We start from the raw sequence: 5,731 nt of genomic DNA on the forward strand, positions 1-5,731 counted from the left end.
ATTCAAACTACAATTAAGAAAAAAAATTATTGTTGATTTGTTGTGTTGAAAATTTTTAAAAGTAATATAAATTATACTCCATCCGTTCCTGAAAATTCGACTCACTTTGCATTGTGCGGTCTCCAATGAACATCTTTGACCATGAATATCTTTGGCTATGTATAAGTGAAAATTATGAAAAAATGATATTTGAATATTTTATAATAAGGGAAATCTGATAAGATCCCTCCTCGAGCTAATTTAGTTTATTGTATCAATCATAACATGTGGTCAAAGTTATTTTATCTTGACCACATGAATAATAAGTGAGTTGAACTTTCAAAACGGATGTAGTATTACATTAATGATGCATATTATTCTCAATTAAATTATACAATCTAGTGACTACATGACTAAAGACTTATTTATAGTTGTCTTTTAATAAATATCAAATTAAAATATTCATAAACAACATACTAAAATCTACAGTAAAACTATTAGAACAACATTCATGAAAAATTATATATAAATTAATCATAAATAATATATCAACTTTATGTGCAATAAAATAATTTCAATAGAAACAAATAAATACTACTCATCATCAAATCATTAAAGGTAATAATCCATAATTAGGCAACACTAACGTATATTAGACTAAGAATTAAGATACGCAAGAAGATTATTATTTTTTGTCTATGAATTGATGATTTACATGATATCGTCGGTCTTTGATATTACGTAAAATTGTGTTTGAAATTATCCCATAATTGTAGTTTGATAATTGTTTATTTATTGACTTAAAGGTTTATTTGAAGATGATAACTATTAATAAAAAAAATAAATAATAATAATAATAATAATAATAATAATAATAATAATAATAATAATAATAATAATAATAATAATAATAATATGTCACTTGTCACTACATATGATGTATCTTTTACTATGCAACTTATTTATGAATGTCAAATGTAATAAATTTATTATTTCAATCCAATGTTTTAGCAAAAGATTATAATTTTTATTGTATTTACTAAGATATTGTCTTTTTAATTAAATAATAACAAAAAATTGATTGATATTTTACAATTTTATAGAATTAGAGTAGTATTGGACATAGTTGTCAAACTCAACATTTATTAGATAGTCATATCTAATACTCCATTAGTCTAAGAAATAAAATATTAAAGATTTTTGAAAAAAAAAATAAAGTAATGTTTTAAAGTAATTTCTTAAAAATCAATTATATGAATCAATTTAATTTTTACTTTTTCGATAAATTCAATAATACTCCTTTAAGATATTCAGCGCCATAATGATAGTATATTGTACTTGAACTAGTGGCTCAATTTTTCTTTAGTTAAAAAAAAAATTGGAATAATATTTTTGGTAATGTGTGTGGAAGAATTATAAACACGAAATAAAAACGAACACATTTTATATGAAGATAATATACAGTATAAGATTTGGAATAATATTATTATAGTTGCATTATACAAATATTTTAAAAATAAAAGATTTTTTTGCTAATAGGAGAGGGGGAGTTTTGGAGGGGGAAAAAATAGCACCAAGAAGTGACATGTATCATTATTGGCATCTATTTTAGTATTATATTAATATTGAATTATTAATTGATTATGGTAGTCATATTTCAAACGATTACTATATAATTTTCACCCATGAGCGGGATCAAAAGAAGTAGCAATACATAAGAAGTCTAGGGGCACTAGAACACCAGTACCCCATTAGCTTTTTTTTTATTATTATTTTTTTTTTATATTTTTTTTATTCTACCTAGTTCATCTTTTATGCTAATTCGGATTAGAGGCTCAGTTTTGAGTGGTTAGTTTTCAGCCCCCCTTCATTTGTTGTTGCATAGGATCGAACACGTGGTCCTTCCTATTTAGTGTAGCCTTAATGCACAAAAACCAACTAGTAAAGCTACACGATTAGTCTACTATGTCATTCTTCAAAAAAGGACACCATAACATGCTGATGTGGCATGTTATGATTGGTCAATTTTTTCTTTATTTTTAAAAGTTAAAATGTATTATACATATATGTTTAATTGGAAATACATGTATTTTTTGTTAAGATTACATAATTATAGTATTTAAAAATCTATTTTTAATTTTTAAAATCATCCATAAAATTAAATTATATAATCAAAATTTAGAAAATAAAATATTCATCATCGTTCTAGATTGTTCATCATCATCGGCCCCAAAATCTTGTACTCAGTCGGAACTCAAATCGAAATTCCGACCAACAAGTTATCCAAGAATCGGGTTTTTTTGGGTTTTCAAATATGCTTCTTTAGTTCTAATTATGTAAAAATCAGGTTGTATGTTTCTCCCGTGTAATTATAAATTTATAGGCAATTAGGGTGTAGCAATAAGGGTGCATAACCCGGCGACTTTTCGGCGCACATAGGTTGTGAAGGGTTCATGGCAGCAGCTTAAGGTTCTGGCCAGTTTTTAGGAGGTTACATGCGTATTTTGGATGCGTTTTTGGAGCAGTTTTGATGCGTTTACCGGCGCCTTTCCTAGCGGTTTATTCGATTTTTGGTGCAGTTTTGGGGTGTGTTCCTGGCGAGTTTTAGGCAAATTTACAAGGGTTCATGCGACTGTTTTCATGCGACAGCATAGGCATTCCGGCGTGGCAGTTCTTGGATAGTTTGGCAACGGTTTTAGGATCAATTTTTGTCAATTTTAGGAAGGTTTCAGGTATGATAATACGTTAACAATGTTTGGAAATGAGTGGATTAATGAAAAACATTGATGTGGAATAGTGTTAATTTTGTGTGATTTTTTTTTGTGTAAATAATTGTATTTTAATTATAAGTATTATTATTATAATTAATTAACAGTATAAAAATAAATTTTCATAATTTATAATTATGTATTTTTTTTAAAAAAAATTGATGTATTAAAAAAGAATACATGATATAAATACAATTTTAATACATTATGAACATTAAAAATAATTCAAAAGGAAAATAATAAAAATTCTAAATACAAGCCAATTAGATTTCGCCCTATCAGCATTTTATGGTGTCATTTTTAAAGAATGACATTATAGAATTATTATAATACCGAATGCTTGATTATGATGAAATTTAGACTATGTAAACGGTATACCCATGGGAATAGAGTATAATTTTTTTATTTTTTATTTTTAGGGAATAAAGTATGAATTTGTTAAACTTATGATTTACTATAAATAAATATATCTCGATATGTCTCTATATGATATGATGGCTATATCATCCCCGCACCACAAATTAGATTCTGATCATTAATTTCTACCACTACTCACATTTATTTCTATTAATTAAATAGTAGTCCGTACGTCAAAACTGTCTGATTGATTTTATTTATTTTTTTAATGTCAAAATTAATTATAAATGTTTTTTTTATCATATTTCTAAAATGTATTTTTATTTTATTTATATTCTTATGATTATGTTATGAATTATTTCTTTAATTTTAGTAATAATAAAAAGTGAATTTTGAAAATTATTAAACAAGAAATCTTTCAAAATTAATAAATGAATTTTAAAAATTAGATTAATGATTGAATATTAATTTTATATTAAATAAATAAATCAAAATCAGCCAATGAGAAATTCGTATGGGATGTTTCAAAAAAATATATATATATTTTTAGGGAATAGAGTATGAATTTGTTAAACTTATGATTTACTATAAATAAATATATCTCGATATGTCTCTATATGATATGATGGATATATCATCCCTGCACCACAAATTAGATTATGATCATTAATTTCTACCACTACTCACATTTCTTTCTATTAATTAAATAGTAGTTCATACGTCAAAACTGTCTGATTGATTTAAATTATTTTTTTAATGTCAAAATTAATTATAAATGCTTTTTTGTCATATTTCTAAAATTTATTTTATTTTATTTATATTTTTATGATTATGTTATAAATTATTTCTTTAATTTTAGTAATAATTAAAAGTGGATTTTGAAAATTATTAAACAAGAAATCTTTCAAAATTAATAAATGAATTTTAAAAATTAGATTAATGATTGAATATTAATTTTATATTAAATAAATAAATCAAAATCAGCCAATGAAAAATTCGTATGGGATGTTTCAAAAAAAAAAAAAAAAAAAAAAAAAAAAAAAAAACGAAATTCGTCTGGGATTGTACATCATTAATTGAAAGGTTGTTGTAACCTAATGAAATCCTACATATCGTAGTCACTAATTTCTATATAAGTGGAAGAGACCCATGCATGAAGCATCACCTACATACCACTCTCTACTGTCTACTCCTCCCATCACAAATAATGAGCCTCACCGTGAAAGAATCCATTCTAATCCGGCCATCGGAACCGACTCGAAAGCATCGTCTTTGGCTCTCACACCTTGACTTTGTAGCCTCAACTCATGCTCATGTTCCTGTCATATACATTTATACTCCCACCCACAATAATAATAACACCAACTCAAAACTGTTATTAGACACAAATGTTATAAAAGAGTCTCTAAGCGAAATACTAGTACCATTCTATCCGGTAGCAGGCCGGTTAATTAAGAATGAGAAGAGTGGTCGAATCGAGATCGATTGCAATGGTGCAGGAGTGTTATTCGAAGAGGCCGAAGCAGCATATCCGCTTGCTCATTACGGAGAGTTTATTAAGCCCAACCCGGAACTTCGTGAGTTGGTGTTGCCTACATGTGACTACACGGGTGGGCTCTCGTCATTCCCGCTGTTATTAACACGACTCACTCGCTTTAAATGCGGTGTTGTATGTCTTGCCTATGTTACACATCATTTTGTTGCTGATGGAATAGGGCACACTTACTTCTTTAACTCATGGGCGACGCTCGCCCGAGGAGATAACCTTGCGGTTTTGCCTGTTCATGAAAGGTCTGTCTACTTGAGCCCTCGTGAGCCACCTCAGATCAAGTTCAACCTGAGAAATTCCAGAATTATCTGAAATTACAGAAGAAGAAGAAGAAGAAGAAGAAGAAATAGAGAGAGAGAGAGAGAAGTTCTGTAAGAAATTAGTATTTGATTGAAATATGATTCTCAAATGATTATTGAATATTACAGCCTTTAAATACCTACAATTACCAAAACAGATTTCTAACAAACTTCCTAAAAATACGGAAAAGGCCTAACTAACTTGCCTAGTCAGCAGAATAAATATCTTGCACAGAAGATATTTTACAGAGATACTCAACATCCCCCCCTCAAGATGGAGCTCCAAAGATCCAATCAATACCAATTTTCGAACAAAGAAACCTGTGCTGATCAGAACCCAAAGGTTTTGTCATCAAGTCAGCCAATTGCAAAGCAGATTGAACATGAACAAGATTTATGAACCCAGATTGAACCTGTTCTCTGATGAAATGCACATTCAATTTCTGAGACTTAGACCTCAAATGTTTTGTTTTCTCATGAAAACAAGGATTTTCTGCAATATGCATTGCAGAAATATTGTCACAAAACAATGAAATAGGTGTCTCAATAGAAAAACCCAGATCATAAAGTAATCTTTCAAGCCAAATTACTTCATTTGCAGTATAGCTCATACTATTATATTCTGATTCTGTAGAACTCTTAGAGACTGTTTTCTGTTTCTTTGTCTTCCAAGACACCAAGGCATTCCCAAGGAAGACACAATAGCCTGATAAAGATTTGCCTGAATCAACACATGTCCCCCAGTCAGCATCACTATATGCCGAGACCTTCAAATCAGA

The 5,731-nt window shown here is 28.4% G+C and overlaps 1 pseudogene; it reads left to right on the forward strand.

Moving 5' to 3' along the window:
- Window positions 1–4,311: 4,311 nt before the first annotated feature.
- LOC145633116 (anthranilate N-benzoyltransferase protein 1 pseudogene) lies at window positions 4,312–4,965 on the forward strand (annotated as a pseudogene).
- The last annotated feature ends 766 nt before the right edge of the window (window positions 4,966–5,731 follow it).

The sequence above is a fragment of the Chenopodium album genome, chromosome 5 (assembly GCF_948465745.1).
Source record: "Chenopodium album chromosome 5, dcCheAlbu1.1, whole genome shotgun sequence".
Taxonomy (NCBI): domain Eukaryota; kingdom Viridiplantae; phylum Streptophyta; class Magnoliopsida; order Caryophyllales; family Amaranthaceae; genus Chenopodium; species Chenopodium album.